At 41.5% G+C, this 18,516-nt stretch overlaps 1 protein-coding gene and 2 long non-coding RNA genes across 10 annotated transcripts in view; 2 read left to right on the top strand and 1 right to left on the bottom strand.

The window, feature by feature from the left end:
- LOC145466017 (uncharacterized) overlaps positions 1 to 18,516 on the bottom strand; it is a 160,354-nt gene that overhangs the window by 38,094 nt on the left and 103,744 nt on the right. The gene's annotated exons all lie outside the window — the stretch shown is intronic.
- LOC145466006 (uncharacterized) overlaps positions 1 to 18,516 on the top strand; it is a 77,868-nt gene that overhangs the window by 34,601 nt on the left and 24,751 nt on the right. The window lies entirely within an intron of this gene.
- Positions 13,796 to 18,516, top strand: part of LOC145466012 (uncharacterized) — a 64,568-nt gene continuing 59,847 nt past the window's right edge. The window contains exon 1 of the long non-coding RNA XR_014041771.1: positions 13,796 to 13,982. This is a non-coding gene — a long non-coding RNA (uncharacterized LOC145466012). The remainder of the gene's footprint in view (positions 13,983 to 18,516) is intronic.

The raw sequence follows: 18,516 nt of genomic DNA, 5'->3' as shown, positions 1-18,516 counted from the left end.
CAAATATAGCAAGAAACCGAACAAGTCCGGTGACGTACTCAGACAGGGCACAAAACTAGAGAATTCTTCGGAACTCGCGTTTACGACGCTTCTAGCTCCGCCGATAATCGCAGATCCAGTGAGATTAAGGTTGGTAGCTAGAACGTTGTGTATTATATAATTATATCATAACTCGCTTTGTTTTGCTTCGAGAATTCATCTTCTAGATACAACTTATTCCAGTAACTGAAAGTGCACTGATCTTCAGAGGAATTGAGTTCATCTGCAAGTTTATGGTACGTATTTCAGGAATAAATTAACACCTCTAAAAAGTACCCCGTTTGAACGTGAAATAACTTCTTTACTGTTGTTTTCTTTGGTTATTTTTTCCTGCTCAGATATCTGCGAGGATTATGCCAAGTCCGACGACATCGTATGTACTGTAAGTAATGAACAGTCTTCATTATGTATTAAATTCGATCGAAATTATACTCTTGATGCTTTGTTGGCATTTCTCGACCGTCAGGTCGTGCGCGAATTCCTCGACAAGATACAGCTAGACAGGTTTTCCGGCAAACCATGATAGGCACCGTGAAAATGCCTTTATGCAGGGAAATAGCTAGTGCGCTTACTAGAACTAATATCGCACACTTTACGAACCACAATCTAAGTTTGAGGACATTTAGTAAGTTAACTAGGATTTTAATCCAAAATATATGCTGAAAACAGGCTTGTAAGGACATGCTTGAACATGCCCTTAGAGGGGTTTTCCCGCTTCCCAAACCTGTGATGTGATAGGATAAGAAGACTTAAACGGAAATGACGCAAGTCTGAAATTGACCAATAGGGAGAATAGTTCAGGCACAGCACTAATTTGAAAGTTTTAGAAAGTTTATGGACGCTAAACTCTTGGGACAAGCATTATTGTTGCCATGACCTTTAAAATATTACTACTCCATGCCGCATTGTTTGTGGTCACTCTTGTGGAAGGCCAAGCCCGAGAGAGCACAGTTAGAGATCGAATTGAGCTGCAAATCAAAGCCAACGTTGTTATAATAACTTTTTCAAACGCACAGTGGCACTGATGAAATTTGGATGGCACATAAGTGATTTAACGAAATAGCCTGCAATTTTAATACGATAGATATTTTAATGTCCTAGCAGCTAAATCTAAAACCAATATCCCTTGTTCTCGCTTCTTATCTGTCTATTCATCTAGTTCCATATTCCCGACCTCTCATTTTACATCTAATTAAAGCTAGCGAAGCTGTATTTGATAAACCAAGTCGAGCAAGATTTACTCCTCGGTGTTCTTATTTTAAAATACACCTACAAGGACAACTTATCAGGTTCGGTCGATAAAAGACACCCTTCATTGCAATCACTTGACGCTCACTGACCTAGCCGGGCATGACCTCTACAATCAGTAATTGCAAATATAAAACAACGAGAGTTGCAAAAATCGGCTAGCTGCAAATGAAAATCGCATTTCCTCAGTAGTACCTAACTAAAAAGATACAGAAGAGCGCTTGACATAGATACCGTGCGACATTGCCACCCATTGGCATTTCAAACTCGGAACAAGTATCTTTTTACCGAATGAAATTTGAATTTTAAATGTTTTGGTAAATGTTTGTTGTTCCGAATTCACAAAATGCCATGCAAACAATAATAAGTACACACCAATCTTTCTCTGTCACAGGCTATGATACAGAGTAGACAAAACCATTCTCTTTGGCTCCGAACAAGTATAACCTCACAAAAGAAGTCTATATACTGTAGACTTCACAAACGCACAGATTGCGAGAATCTACGAGTTCCAGATAGTTTAGCAAAAATGTTCATCGTCATAAACGTCATGTTCAAAGTGAAAGACAAAGTGACCTCGAAATTTGAAATTTCGAAAGTTGAAGGAAACTGACTTTCTATTATCTATTATTTATTGCAACTGGCATGAACGTAAGAAGGCTCTTCACACCCCTCTGAGATGAGAGGGTGTAGAGAATTTCTACTTTTGATCAGTAGACAAGACGACAACCAGGAGATTCGCGGTGGGGCTAATTACGATTGTGAAAGCTGGCTAAGGTTGGTTTCTATATGATTGTTACGATCGCTGCAATCGCTCTAAAAGTTGAGCAAACCTTACCGTACTAGATTCCATATGATCCCCACGATCGCTTCAGGGAATTGATAAAAGAAAAGCTTTTACACCGAGGGCAACCCCTCGCGAGGACCTGGATCAAACAACGATACCGCCACATTCCGGTTTGTTTTTTCATACAATCTCGCAGTTGGAGTGTGGTATTCACATGATCGCAATGAGTGATGTTCATATGATTCTACTGATCGCTCAATCGTTGATATAGAACTGATCGAGGTCATTCTCAGCGGCGATCGATAGTTGTCACAACGATCGCCACGATTGCTGACCAAGCGATGGAAATGATCGCAGCGATCAAATGGGAACCAGACTTTAATTTAGTGAAGAGAAAGAAAGCCATGCATTGTATTATACACTGGTTTTCCGGTGCTCCGCAATAGAGAGTGCATTTTAATATCGCATATATAGAGGTTATCGTGCTTGTATATGGGCCAACTTTTGCGCCACAGCTTAAAATTCGAGGAAGAAACATAGATTAGAAAACTATTTCGGCGAAATTGGCTTTTGTGGCGTGATGGTGGACCTTCGCATGTTTTAAAATGATTTAGACAGTGTAAACAGCGAAGAAAGCATGCAAAGCAGCATTCAAATCGCCAGACGAAATGATAAGAACATGAGAAGTCGAATATTTACTGACTGTCTCCCCCAAGATCTTTAACTGTTCCAGATGAAAGCTTGTGAAGCCTACGATATTAATGAAAGAAGAAAGAAAAGAAAGTTACATACCTTTGATTATATCTCTCATTAACATACTCCTTTCTGATCTCCGTAAAACGTAAAAGGTTTCAAAACATACTTCGCGTGATGGTCTAAATTGAAAGCATAAAAACACCCGACACTACTAAGGTTTGAACACGTTGGAATTGCGTGTCTTGTTCCCGTTGGCCAGCGGTCGGGAACCGAACGACATTCCGAAAATATCGGCTGAATTGCGCATGCCTAGCTGACAAACACGTAATGTTCTACTTGGGCTCATTTTCATTGCTACTAAAAGCAAACAAAATGGATCCTGCAACGGAATCACCCGTTTCCCCAGGCTTGCGCACTTCAGAACGAAGACTCGAGGTACGAGTTAGATTGCCGCTGTGTCCATTCTAGATCTCGTCCCCAGAGGCCGCGCTCCTTTTGATCAGCACCAAGAATCACGATCTCTGGATAGGTCCAGTAAGATTCCGGTTCTGAATGGCTTTGCAAACACAATAGAATGAGACTGGAACCAATCAGATTTGTCAGACTTGACTCTGAGCATGCGCAGAGTGACGGAAAGTCCGTGAATCGCGGACTTCCGGTGTCGGACTCGACCGGAGGTCGCGATTCTTGGTGCTGACCAAAAGGAGCGCGGCCTCTGGGAACGAGAATGCGCTGTGTCGAGCATGGGTGGTCGGGGGGAGGGGTGGGGGCGGGAAGAAGGGGTATGCGCATACGTCGTCATTGAGCGCAGTGAGACATTTATGCTCGGAACTACAGTTTGTAGTCGATCACCCGCAAAGGCTGTTTTCAGGTGTATTCCGAAGTTGTGATTTTCAGGGTGTAAAAGGCAAGTTCTCGGGGTGGGAACAAATAAGTTGGTTAAATGCCCCTGGAGGGGCAAATGTTTCACCCACTGTTTACCCTAACATTAGGTCTTGTGTCATTGTGCTCCTAAAATTGTCTATAACTGCTGTTAGCATTGATAAGTTAATAAAGATGGTGAATTTTAAGCTCGGTAATGAAATGTGAAGGTGAATTAATCAACATGACACGAGCGTGGGACAAAGAAAAATTCTGAGTGCCCGACAGGAATCGAACCCATGACCTCCCGAACACCGGGAGAGAACTCATGGCGAGCAAGGTCATTTGACTGAGTTCATATATGATAGGTGTCCCGCATACTGCTAGGATCAACGCTATCGAATTCATCGTGAGTAGTGATAAGTTAATAAAGATGGTGAATTTTAAGCTCAACATGACACGAGCGTGGGACAAAGAAAAATTCGTGTCATGTTGATTAATTCACCTTCACATTTCATTACCGAGCTTAAAATTCACCATTTTTATTAACTTATCACTACTCACGATGAATTCGATAGCGTTGATCCTAGCAGTATGCAGGACATCTATCATATATGAACTCAGTTAAATGACCTTGCTAGCCATGAGTTCTCGTAGCTCAGTGGATAGAACGCCCGCCCGGTGTTCGGGAGGTCATGGGTTCGATTCCTGTCGGGGACTCAGAATTTTTCTTTGTCCCACGCTCGTGTCATGTTGATTAATTCACCTTCACATGCTGTTAGCATTGTTCCCAATTTAGTTGAATTATGCCAAAATTATGCCAAAGTTCACAAACCATGCTCTTAGCATACGAACTTATGCTCACAAAATCAGAAAAATGTTTCCGCGTATATAACTGCGTATAGATATTTCAAAAACAAATGATTACAACTTTTAGCGCGTTTTTAGAATATTAAATTTTTATTGGTTGTGTTTTTCTTAATTAGTTTTTAATGGTAACTAGGCAAGTGAAAATTACTAGATCTACTGAAAAAGTAAATAAACAACACTTATTGTGAACGTGTAGCAAACACACTAAAAAATTAAAATAAGTGTTTAAGTCCGTCGTATATAATTATGCTAGAGTAAAGCATATTTGAAAATTATGGTCGGATACTCGAATTATGCCAAAAAGTATGCTAGCACAATGGGCCAACGGTTATACATTGAATCCTTCAGCGGTCAATCTACAATGGAGGACAAAAATCCTTGGAACAGTTATGGAAAACCTTGCTTCCACATCCTTAACTTATCAAACAATCAGATGTAGCATAATATACACTTCTCTAACCACGTCGATACCGAGAATGGCCCTCCCCTCCCCCGTCCAAACAATTTTGGGATGAAGAAACAGTTTCAGGACAGGCTAAAGTGTACAGGAGTGCACAAACTACAACATTGCTTGGGGGAGAGGGGGAAAGGGGGAAAAATTAAGGCATATCGTGTTGACTGTCTTAAGAGTTTTGTCCCCCATTGTAGATCTGAGCTGAGAATGTCCTGCATCACACCTTACGTTAGGCCAAAAACGCATTTATGTTTTTGTCCTGACGGCTTTTGTGTTTTGTGGTTATTACACGTCGCGGTAACCAGTTTAGTACTGAGAGCTTTGTACTTTGCTTTGTTATCAAGTCTTTGTCTAATTTTTGTCCGCTATGTTATCCGCCATTTTGTCTGAGTTGTATCTTTCAATCTTCAATCATTTCCAATTTCACAGTTTTACACTCAATTTCACTTTTCTGCACTGTACTGATTTAGGATTAATCAACCAATCGGAATACAGAAATTGTTGCTTGTATAAAAGGATGAAAAGTAGTGTTTATAAAGGTCAGAGAAGCCTTTTTTTTCAAATTGACCGTCACTATAAAACCTCAAAATGTTACAGTAAACTGACGAGTGCGTGTATACAGCTGCAATTTTCAATTAAACGATTCAGTTCAGCGCGCGGTTTTGCTGACGCTAGTTGATAATTATAGTTGCCTTTGGATTCTCATTTTTTTCAGTTATTTCAGCTATTTAATCCTATTTTGACATGATATTTCCCGAGTGGAGGCAAATGCCGGGTCCCCCGGGCACAAATAAAATTTCAAATGCACTACACCGGGATTACGATGTGAGCTATTGCCCAGGGGGTTGGGGGAGAGAGATGGCCGCTGCTGGAATTAACTGATGAATTAAAGTTCTTCACGATTGTAGGTAGTCTCAGCGAGAAGGCGCCACACTTCTATCGCCTGTAAAATCTGGAACAAACCCGGCAGAGCATCTTGGAACACGCCAGAATATCTCCCACTGACACGCCAGAAAACTCCTGGAACACCGCGAAGCAGCTACAGAACAATGACTTGCACCTCTTTAATACTTCTAGTTTGATTCGTTCTTGTTAATCTGCACCTCTTTTGTTTTCAGGGCTAGGGAAATTGTTTGCATTGTATACCTATCTTTTCGTTTGGCGAATTATGAAGAACCTTGTAAACGGTGCGTGGTCGCCCACGGAACAACCCGTAACATTAAAATACTCGAATATAAATAACAAATATGATATCACAACCATAAAAAAAAAATCACTGACTAATATATGCTGAAATAGAGCATGGTTCGTCAGCGCTTAGAATTTTGCCTGATAAAACCCCGACAATGGGCAACTCACAAATCGATAAACGAAAATCTCCGAAGTTGTCCGAAATTAAGCGAATACTGCCAAAAATAACAGCGCTGCTCCGAACGTTTTAAGAAGCCTACCGAACATTCTGGAAGCTTGTAGGAAAAAAAAAACAGCAAATTAAAGCCCCTTTGCAATGTGGCGTCAAGGCAGGGGACCAGCGATGAATGTAAAAGTCACTTAAAACACTATATGCATGATTCCTAGTCGACATTTTAACTACTTACTTATTCTTGCGTTAAACTACTGCCGGTTGAAAGTGTTACTTTTCGATTTCTGACCCTAATTAGATCCTGAATTCAATCCATAAAAATTATCTTTGTATTTCTTATTGTTCTTGTTGTTTTATTCTGGATTGACACTTTGGAAAGCTTTTATAATCATTTCAGAAAAGTATTACGTTTTCGATTACTTGGTGAAAGATAACGGCGCTACCGGCTGCCGTGCTCAAGAGCACAGTACGATTACGTTTATACACATCGAAAATTCGAGGACAAAAAAACTTCGAGAACGGTTACAAGCTCTTTGTTGCTCGGTGAACATGAATAACATGCTTCCCAAAAGAAGACAAGGGCGGATCAAGATGCCAAAGAAAGCAGTAAGTTAGACAGATGACGAAGTGGAGTAACTGTTAGGAATACAGTTTGTACAGTTCCCAAAAGGAAAGTGGAGGATTGGAGTGAGAAAGCGTTTAAAGCGAGTTCTTAGGAGCGTCGTTGTCTTCCACTCTCTTTGTAGACTGTGTTTGACGTTAAGATTGCTTGCGGTAACAACTTCTAATGCCACTACTAATTAAGTTCAAAGACGACCCCATTTCGCTCCGTAAATTAAAGTGATTAGCAGGAAAAGAGCGGTATTGTTGACTACTGTCGCTGACAACAGTTTCCAGCATTTTTTAACACTTAACTTCTACTTTGATATGTTAATAGCATCATTCTTTGTCAGAAAAACCAAACAAATTTGTGAACAACTTATAAACATTTCCTTGACATTCCAAGTTACCATGGCAACGGTATGGTCTGTTGAAAACACCCTTAATGTTAACTTCAAGTGCTTATAACTAAATGAAATAGGAGTTTAGTGACCACTGCATTTTATTATCTCGAACTGAAATCAGCATGTCAAGATTTAACTTTTCAGAAAAATTAAAAAATTTCAGTAACCTTTAAGTGGCTGTGACCCCCCCCCCCCCCTCAACCCCCTCCCCCCGCACCTACTGGGGAAAAATTTTTATTTTGGCATGCTAACCACAGTTACATAATGCAAAAAAGGGTCCCACCTGCAGACTCGTTTTTTAGTTGAACACAACTGCGAGTAAGGTTAACGTTATGGTGTAGCTTTGCTAGTGTTATTAGCCGCGAATCACCATAGAATAGACCATTTTACAGTTGTCTGCTCACTTCTCTGCTTTTGTCATCAGTAAACGCACCTAGTTAGCATTAGAACAACTTGATTTACACAACAAAAGCAGTGAGGTCTGTATCAAAACAAGGTCACCTCCGGCCTCGCTGCCATTCAAAAGTCAGGTCACTGAGCAGACAACTGTAAAATGGTCTATCGTTTTTTTTTTGTTGTTGTTTCACGGTATTGTTTTGGCTTCAGAGATGAACTATTCACGTAGTGGCGATACATTCCAATCAGAGTGAAGTTCGTCATTGTCGATGTTAATATATCTCGCTGAACAAACTAGCTGATAAAAAAATGTTTAAAGCACAAAAAATAAAAGTAAAGACAGTAAATGTATCACAAATTAAAAATTTGGATTACTGAAGAGATTCTAACTGAACTGAAACGACGTAGTGTGCAACAATGCAAAGAAGTTCTTCTCCATGTTAAAATTAAAATTTCGCCTAAATTCAGTGCGTCGCAACAAAAAGTAACATGGCGCTACTTGTCAACTGTTGCCGGACTCTTACGAAAATAAGGAGTCTCGCTTGAAATGTTCTTTTATTGTTGTAAAGCCCAGGCCAAACGGACTCGCAAGTAGACGCAAGTCTCAACTACTGCTACTGCTGCTGCTACTACTGCTGTTGCTGCTGCTGCTGCTGCTACTACTACTACTACTGCTACTGCTGCTGCTACTACTGCTGCTGCTGCTGCTACTGTCACTGCTACTGCTACTGTCACTGCTGCTGCTACTACTGCTACTACTCCTACTGCTGCTACTACTACTACTACTACTCCTCCTACTGCTGCTACTACTACTACTACTACTCCTACTACTACTACTCCTACTGCTGCTACTACTACTACTACTCCTACTGCTGCTGCTGCTACTACTACTACTACTACTACTGCTACTGCTACTGTTTCTGCTCCTGCTCCTGCTCCTGCTCCTGCTCCTGCTCCTGCTCCTGCTCCTGCTCCTGCTCCTGCTCCTGCTCCTGCTCCTGCTCCTGCTACTACTACTACTACTACTACTGCAAGTCGACGCAAGTTTTTCACCGTTTGGCCACCCAACCCAAGTCAGCGCAAGTTGAGTGACGTCCATTAACCTATTATTAGCCAATGAAATACAGGATATGTCTGCCTTGAAATGGGTTTTTTTGCGACCTGCGTGTACTTGCGCGGAAACTTGCGAGTCCGTTTGGCCACCCAACGCGAGCCTCTAAGTAACTTCAACTTGTGGCTACTTGCGACTACTTGCGAGTCCGTTTGACCAGGGCTTTAGTGTATTAAAGAGCTATGTACTAGTCACTGTAATCGCAGCCCAGTCTTCCCCTGCAGCGCACTCTTACACCCTCTGGTCACTCTAGTCATTATATTCAAGAAACGAAACACTACTACTTTTTGAATAGTTCCTGTCTTTGACACCATTATTATAGTATCAACCGAATAAAGGGTCACCTGATTGATGGATCAAAGAAGGAGTTCTAAAAAATGGAGGACACTGTTTAGAGCCACCTTAGGCCTATAGTTGGCCACTTTAAGTTAGAAAGTATTGACAGCAAACTGCAATACCTTAAAGGTGCTTTTTATTTTTCCCAAAACATTGCATTTGCTCGTATTCGCCAATCTCTTTTGCCTAGTTAATAAAAGTGTGGTTCTCTTTCCTCTTTTTGTAGGGCCAAGGGACGAACTGTCCTTGTTAACCTGTTTTCACATCGAGAAACTGCCTGTGATCAATTTTACATTGACAAAACCTTTTTCAGAACTCGTTGTATATATCGGAAAGCTCGATCCATCTCTGAGGCAAATTCTGGACGATCGCTCCACGCAAACAAAGTGTAAGAACAGAAATCAAAGAAAGAAACGTAACAAATTGTCCACAAGGTCTACAAGCAAATTTTTGTCAGTCTTGTTGAGGTATAAGAAAAGGATGAGCTTTTTCGTGACCCAGACTAACAGGAATTGCTCCGAAAATTCTTGATCGTTCTTCGCCTGCTTTTCCACTACATTTGTATTTTTAAATATTCAAAAATTGCAGGAGCTGAAAACTGTCACTGCATCATGGGATCCTGACTGCATTCATTTTGGTTTTGCATCATCCTCGTTTTCTCATTCAATGTCAAGGATGCTATCAACAAGCTTGAGTTAAAATTGGAATCGAAACTGCTCATCATGATCAGTTTCAATAACAAACCGTTGATTTTCTTCGTTTCTTCCCCGGCGGCATCCTCGCAGATATCCGCGTGTACCACACGAGATGACGCAATTTGTTATTTACGTTCCTTGACGAACTAAATTATCAAGAGACGATCATCGTCTCTTGCTGCAAGCCCCTTCCCAAAGATGCTGCTAAATACTTCATAAGTGACGGTCTCCGTCCGCGATTAGAGCACCATACATACTCTGGCGGGGCATCCTCGTCCCTAGGGCCTTGATGAAAACGAGCCGCCATTTTGAAAATCGTCGAGAAGGCCCTGGGGACGAGGTTGTATGGCGGGGTATAGTCAATTGCTACTTACACAAAGTAAATTCTGATATTACAGGAACGCCGCTGTTGTTTGAAATCGCGGGTTCGAGGTACATTTCAAGATGGCGGCGGTGGCGGCAGAAACGGAACATCTCAGTATTTCAATACTCCTTTTGTTTCAGAATACATAGAATAAAGTGTTGATAGGAGAAAATCGTTTCTTTTTTGGAAAGGAAACCATTGAAGATTCAAATGATATTAAGAATCTATGATGAAGAGACTTGATAACATCAGTCCAATGGTAACTCCCTCCGTCTCACTTTATCAACACACTAGCTTACTGCCAAGGATCTGTGTGCCACGTGATTTCTGACGAGGGGGGAAATTGAGAAAACACACGATTATGGGTGCTTACCATTTGCCAGAATGAACCTGTTAAGATCACCGTTGAATAATTCTAAGGCAATACTACTGTGGTCAGTTTCCATATTTTCCAACCAAATGAAACGGACTGGTCTTCTGTCAGGCTCGACCGATATGCGCGGCTACTAAGCTCACCTCGAGGCGCTGCGACTAAGTTCTGGTCAATGCATGGAGCACGTTCACAATCACATGGAATTTCCATTCGGAATGTTTGCTTTTATCGTTTGCTCAAACCGTGAACTAACAAGTTTCCCCGTGTTAATGGAAAACTGACTTCAATCCATTGAATTGCGCCTCTCTCCCCATCACGACTATGGCGAATCGATTCTTATTTAAAAAAGGCCTAAATAAATGACTTTATGCATGACTAGTCTGGTAGTTATCACAGCATAATAAAAGGGATCCTGATTCAGGAACACATTCACTATCACTTAATTTGGTAGTCGCCGTTTACTTTTGGTGTTTGTTCGGTTATCCGAAACATTCCGTTTACACTGAGGGCGGAAATGGGTTAAATTTCAGGATTATCAGCTGAGGACGGAAAAGATTTTATCTGCTGGCTTAGATCACAGATCAGCAAACTTTCTGTGAAATGGGCTGAAAGCAGGAGTCATAATCAGGGATGGAGACTATAATTAAGTAGCATTTGGGGGGTGGGTGGATAGTCTTATCCTCCAGATATGTATCAATTTTAGAAAGTGGATTTATTTCATGCAGAAAACGAGGTTTACTTTCATTTTGTTCAGTCCACGTGATCGGGTGGGTCATGGACTAACTACTCTACCTCCACATTTGCTCTCCTGTTCCGCTCTCCTGTTCCGCTCTCCTGTTCCGCTCTCTTCCGTCTTTTAATTCAGATTACTAAATAAGATTACCTATTTAGCTTGCACGAAGCGACACTAATGAGCTGCGAGCTTGCTCAACGAACAATGACTGCTCAACTCCAACTTCTCTAACAGTGCACATAAATTCCAAACTCACTAATTAAACAGTTTAGTGTGCCTCGTCTAAGTCTAGTGACGGATTCGCTTATATTTAAACATCTCGTCATGCTTATCCTGAGTACTTGGCGATATACACATAAACTGGTAATTAAGCTGATAATTCTATTTATTCTCATAACTCGTCTCGTTGTTAGTCTATACACATTGTAAAGAGAAATTGAATGTTGATCATTATTGAAGATTAACAGGTAGAATAACAAGATAGAGACGGATCAAAGGCTTGCGATCATAAACTGACGAACAAACTGATATTTCAACCATGTGGTTTGTGGATAATGTACTAGGATGTTCACTCGCAAACATAAATTCCTTTGGTTGGTTTCAAAATGTGTCAAGAATTTATTAAAAGGAAATTGTAAATAAATCAAGTTTGTAACCTATTTCTAGAAACGCAATTCAACAAAATGCCATCGCCTTACCAACCAGCGAAATGCTTGCTCAAACAAATGATTGACATTGATGGACCTCAATTCTTTCTTCTATTAAAAGTAACAAACAGACTTTAAAGAGAGTGTTTCAGAGTGAACGCTTCATTGCCTTGGCGCTGTGCGAGGAACAGGCCCTGGCACAAATTGCCCTATGACGCATTAAGATAACAGACTAGATTGAATGCACTTTCATTTTCATCAAAACAGTTTTCAGTTGTCTCTCTCTTTAAACTTCAACGTTTAAATTCGCTGCGGTAAACGAAAGCTGAATTATGGCGTTGAAGATGAGGAACAAAGTAAGCTCATTCATGTATGATGTCATAATAGCAGGAATTTCCCAGATACGCAACAAATTTAACCAGCATACGGTATGGCAAGAGCGTTTGGTAGGAGTGTTGACAGTGCATTGATGCCGACTAGCAGCAGAAATAACGCAGTCATAAGCTTGCTGCCGCATTGTTTGATTTTTCTCAACTGACCAGGGAAGCAACATCACGAGGTTTTGTGACTAAGACACCGTCCAGCGACAAGTGCAATGTGTTTTTCTCACGATGCTGACGACACTGCGTTCTGTTCAAAAGTTCGGATTGCTGTGTGCCCGGAAACGACAAGACAGTGGACAAGGACGTCAATAGAGAAAGACGACAAAGACGCTGCTCTAAACGAAGGAAAGTGCAATCATACACATATTCTCGTCGAAATACATGCTTGAACCACAAGAAAGAGGCATTTGAAGAAGTATAACATGCTACGAGCAACTGCACTGACATCAGATGGTGCGATTGGGAGCAAAAAGACCGCATACAAGACATAATCTATGTAACTGAGATAATGAAGCATTTAATAGACAAGCCGCCATCTTGGGGGCGATCGCGCAGGAAAAGACACTGGGACGAGAACAAGACGCACATCACAACGGGCTCAGGTCCAATCAAGCATCTGCCAGAGTTGCAATGCTTTCTCAGTGAAGAAGAGACCACTGAAACTTGAAGTTTAGTCTTCTAAAGGACACAACAGGACGGTAAGTTCCATTTTTACCATTCGAGGATACTATCCATGCTGTTAAGACTTAAGTTTCGTTTCATATTGAAGTCTACTTTATTTAATCTTGCACGTGGTTCCAAGCAGCACGCCGCGCTGAAAGGCAAAATGAAGGCAGTGTTATAACACATTGGGAACTAACAAGTGTAGTATAGTTTCTCGTTTAGTGGTGGTATCAAAACATATTTGTGTGGGTCTAAACCTGCAAAAAGCACCGGATGTTCAATTTATAAACAAGGACTGCAAGGGCCGCCGCCTCTTGTAGTTAGCGAGGCAAATTTAGCACGAGGGTACACAGCTTACCCTTCTAACTGATGTGATTTCACAAAATCGAGCTGCTTGATGAAAACGTTTGTAAGCTGCATTTTAACTGTCAAGAACCTTTAATTCTTCTAATCCATGTTACACTGAGTGCTCTTGTATCTTCGCAGGTCGGGGTTGTGTTCGTAATTAACGAAACAAACAGGAACTAAGCGTCAAGTAACAACCTGCAAGTTAGTACAGAAAAATCATTATTAGTAGTGATAGGAATCTTTTAATGTGATGTAACACAGTTTGTATGGTTTTAAGGTAATTTAAGTGGCAGTACTTATTATTACACACCGCCTTCTTGTCTTGGAACATCGGATAACCACTCTTCGCATTCTACGCGCACAAAAAGGTTCGAATAAATCTCGTACTCATCAGCTAGAAAATAACCTCCGTTTGGAGATCGCATTTTCGATACAATTTGTGCCACTCACTGTTAAAAAGTGACATGACAATAATTGTTTCTTGAACTGTTTGATTTGTTTCAAAAAACTGAACCTTCTGTTTCTAGTGCGAAATGGCCACTACATGGCAGAATTTCCTCAAGAGTCTCATTGCACATGGTGGAATCGTAACAGGCGTGGAAAACGTAAAGGTAAGTCCTGTAGGAAAAAATGTCCGGTGATTGGTAAAGGTTGTTCTCAGACGTGTACCACGGTAAACACACAGCTTTTAAAGTACCATAAAATGATTGTCTCGATGCTTTTATTCGATTGGCTTCTAGAGAGAGTTTGAATCAGTATTTGAGCCTCGAAGTTCGACTGGCTATCAGAATGATAAAGAAACTGCTTGAGTAAAACGTGGATATTCAGGGGTTTAGGTGTAATATGGTGCCCGAAAACGTAAACACGTGGAAAGTAATCAGACACGCAGGAAAAGTCGTTACCCCACATCGATTCCAATCACCTAAACAACGAACCTCTCCACGATTGGAAATAAAATTTTCTAGACATGTGTTCTGAGACCATGAACTTTCCAGTCAAAAAGCCACTTACTTCCATACACAATTAAAAAGGTCTCAATTAAACGAGTTTTCCCGAGCTGGAAAAGACCTGTATGTATTGTTTTTTGGCTTCAAGTGCTGATTAAAATAACACCACCCCTAAAATAGAAACGTGGCGATAATTTAATCAAGAAAACAAACTCAAAACAGAGTTCGAGTAAACTATGCTAAAATACCGTAACAAAAAACAAAAAATCCTGAAAGAACGAAGCGAGACGGCGAGAAAGGCTAATTTACAAAATACCGAGTTAATTTTCTCTTCACTGGACAGATTTACACATCCTACTACTAACAAGCTGGTTTCCTTACAAATTAACACTCTAAATAACTTCTCGGCCCATCGCGATAACAAAACGTCGTATCTATATGGTTTTCTTTCGTCTTGATATTGACAGTTCCTCATAGATAACACTATTGCCTTGTTAGGATTATAATCCCTTTGGATTAACGGAGAAAGGAAAAATAGTTGCACAGTGCACTGAGGAGAACGATGTCCACGCAGGGTAGGTTACAAAAATAATCTAACCTCAAACGTTTGACACTCCAGAAAGGTTTTCCTCCACCATTTAAAACACTACTGCATCAGATCCATTTTCTCCTCGTGTCGTCTATTATTCAGATTGACAACTAACGCTGGAAAGGAGACAAGGAAAAAAATTAAACCAAAAAAGGATCCTGCGCTCTTCGCCTTGTCCAAGATCTCAAGCGTTAAGATGGACTACCCGAGGTCTAACAAAATATTAGGCTGTAAATTGTCTGTAGTGAACTCACATGTTAGACTATAATTCACCGTATGACAATTGGCAGTACAATGATTATCAACTGAACACACCCAAGCATTCTAATGAGTTTTGAAATTGTGTTTTATTTTTGTTCAGAGTCACTTTTCCACGATTACTGTCAGCCGCTGTCAGCAGGGTAAGTGGCTATTTATATAAAGAAATTACAAAGAAAGTATTTCTGTACCCTGGAGGGACGCCTTTCGTTCCACTCTCACAAAATGTATTCTTTAACCACCTCCTTTGTGTCTTGATGTGTCAAATGAGCTGGCCATGATTCACGGAGCGCTTGTTAGTGCTATGACGAACTGATTAACGAACATCTGACTCCAACTCACTCTACAACAACGCTCTGCTGCCACAAACGGTCCAAAAGGAATGGCAAGAATCAGACCTCCTTTTGATGATATAAAGCAATCAAAAGCGCACGAGGATTGACCAATTATTCCCTTTCCAACACTTCTTGTGTTTCTAGAAGACTGTTCGCGTGTTTGGTTGCTTGCTCAACCAGTGCGCATCGAAGCTATGCATCCAAACTTATTCGTCTTGCAACTGAACTCTTTGCTTCTGACCTGAAAGGGAAAGAAATATTAACAGGGGTTAGAAAGTGGTTCTCAATCGGGTGTCGTTAAACCAAATCAATGTGATTCAAGAGCCAATCACATGGGGCCAAGTGAACTCAAAGGAAACACATGTAATTCTCATTCAGCGCGGGAACTAGGCTCGATTATCAGGCGCTGTTCGTAGACCGAACTCGAGAAAGCGGCGGAAATCGAGCCTACGCGGAAAGGCCGGGGAAATCGAGTGGCTCTGGTTTTCCATCTGATTGGTTAAATAGGTGGTGCAAGGTTTTTTTAAACCAGTGATAGAGCTTAGTAAAGCTCTATTACACTGAAAACCGCTTTATTGATCAGGTCCTTACCTCGCAGTCGTCAAACTTTAAACATTCTGCCACCAATGTCAAACTGACTTTCCCCATCTCATTTCATCAGTTCTTTTGTTTTTTGCAGATACCTGTAAACATTCCAATAAGGACATCGGGAAACACACCAACAGAGGGAGATGATAACACCCTACATGGATGTTGAAGATCCACCATAAAAATGTCCTAAAGTATTTATTAGTCTATGTCACGGACATGACTTTCTATTATCTAAACATTTAAGGGCGCGATGTACATTCACTACTCGTTATATAGATAGAGTCGATATAAGAACACGAGTAGGACCTTTCAGGATAACAATAGGTAGTCACAATTGATAACACTGTTAATGAAATCCACCAGGTCCCCAGTCGTTGAAAGTGTGGAGTAATCTATCCACCGAATAAATCACTATCCAGTGCATAGCGCGGTATGTTTTGTCGACCTCTACCCAGTGGATGTTCATTTATCGGGTGGATAGCGTTATCCAATCTTTGAAAAACTCAGCCAAGTACCCATGCTCCTGTACTTAAGATTATTTATAAACAAATGTTAAAAAAGGTTTTTTGTCACATAAAATTTTTTAACTCTGGAATGTACTTGTGTAGACGGTTCAGCAGAGTAAACTTGTCAAAGATGTGAATAAAATAATAAAGTGTATTATCGTTTGTCTCACGATGTAGTCACTGAGATGTAGATCGCGACGTTTCGACTGCTTACTGCCAGTCTTCTTCAGGCGATAAGGTCGACTGATATCACGGTATCATTTATATCACAAAGGTCGGCTGTGATTGGTGCATTTCGATCCTCCTATTGTTCCATTGTTCCGGCGAGTAGCTGTTCCCTCGGTGGTCCGCTGCTGTACTGTTCTCCTGTTGTTGTGTTTCTTGATCGTGGGTATCCATGCTTCAGGAATGTCAATTCCACTATCCCTGTTGATGTTGTTAGGATGAAGTCTTATGTGAATAGCTTCCTTGACCCTACGTGTGTACCAGTGAGGATCTCGATCAATAAACTTGACCTCATTCCAGATAGGATAGTGGCCGGTCTGGTGGGTGTGTTCAGAAACGGCGGAGGTCTGGGTACGGGCGAGTCGTATATCCCTGTCGTGTTCTTTGATCCTCTCCTGCATAGATCTCCCTGTTTCCCCGATGTAGACTTTGCCACACTCACAGGGAATCCTGTAGACAATACCATCTTGTTTAGCCGGGTTGACGGTGTCCTTTGGTCGCACTAAGTGTGACCGAAGTGTCGTGTCAGACTTAAAGACGGTGCGAATGCCTTGTTGTTCTAGGCAGCGGCGGAGAGACTCCGAAACTCCTTGGACATAAGGTAAACCGGCGGTGGATTTAAATTCCGCGACAGGCTCTCTTCTTGGAGTTGTTCGTGCCTTTGTGATCTTCTGTACAAAAGAGGAGGGATATCCGTTAGAAACAAGTACAGATGACAGATGGTTCTTCTCTCCAGCGATTACTGATGGTTTGGTGACGAGACGTTTAGCCCGGTCGTACAGACACTTCACAATACCGCGCTTTACTGACTGAGGGTGGTGTGAATCATACGCTAGGTACTGATCAGTATGTGTTGGTTTCCTGTAGACACTGGTGGTAAGGCGGCCATTAGGTTCTCTGTAAACTGACGTGTCGAGAAAGGCGATCTTGTTGTTGTTCTCGATCTCCATAGTGAAACGGATTGATGGTTGTTGACTGTTCAGGTGTTGCAGGAAGACGTCAACTCTATCCCGATCCAGGATGGTGAAAGTGTCATCTACGTAGCCTTTCCAGATCTTAGGCTTGCAAGGTGCGGACTCTACTGCTTGTTCTTCAAATATCTCCATGTAGAGATTAGCAATAACCGCGGATACAGGGCTCCCCATGGCTGCACCGTGTCGTTGTTCGTAAATCGATCCGTTGTACTGGAAGTACGTAGATCTTAATACGAAATCCAAGAGGTCCGCGATTTGAACTGGTGTAAGTGTCGTGCGGTCAGCCAGGCCTGCGTCGTTCTCCATTTTTTGTAGCGCGGCTTGTACGGCGCCCTCGATCGGTACGTTGGTAAACAGTGACTCTACGTCGAAAGACACCATGATCTCGTGGTCCTGGATCTCTTCACTGGCGATGGTGGAGGCGAAGTCAGTTGAGTTCTTCACTGTGAAGTTCGCAAGAGGAGATAATACGTTAGCCAAGAAAGCAGACAGGTCGTATGCAAAGCTGGTACGGTCCGGAATCAATTAGCGCTGACATTGAGTCAGCAGTCAAGTCAAGTTTATTGATCGAGATCCTCACTGGTACACACGTAGGGTCAAGGAAGCTATTCACAGAAGACTTCACCCTAACAACATCAACAGGGATAGTGGAATTGACATTCCTGAAGCATGGATACCCACGATCAAGAAACACAACAACAGGAGAACAGTACAACAGCG

The sequence above is a fragment of the Orbicella franksi genome, chromosome 13 (genome assembly GCF_964199315.1).
Source record: "Orbicella franksi chromosome 13, jaOrbFran1.1, whole genome shotgun sequence".
Classification (NCBI taxonomy): domain Eukaryota; kingdom Metazoa; phylum Cnidaria; class Anthozoa; order Scleractinia; family Merulinidae; genus Orbicella; species Orbicella franksi.
The sequence above is the reverse complement of the archived record's forward strand: the minus strand, read 5'-3'. Positions and strand labels throughout refer to the sequence as shown.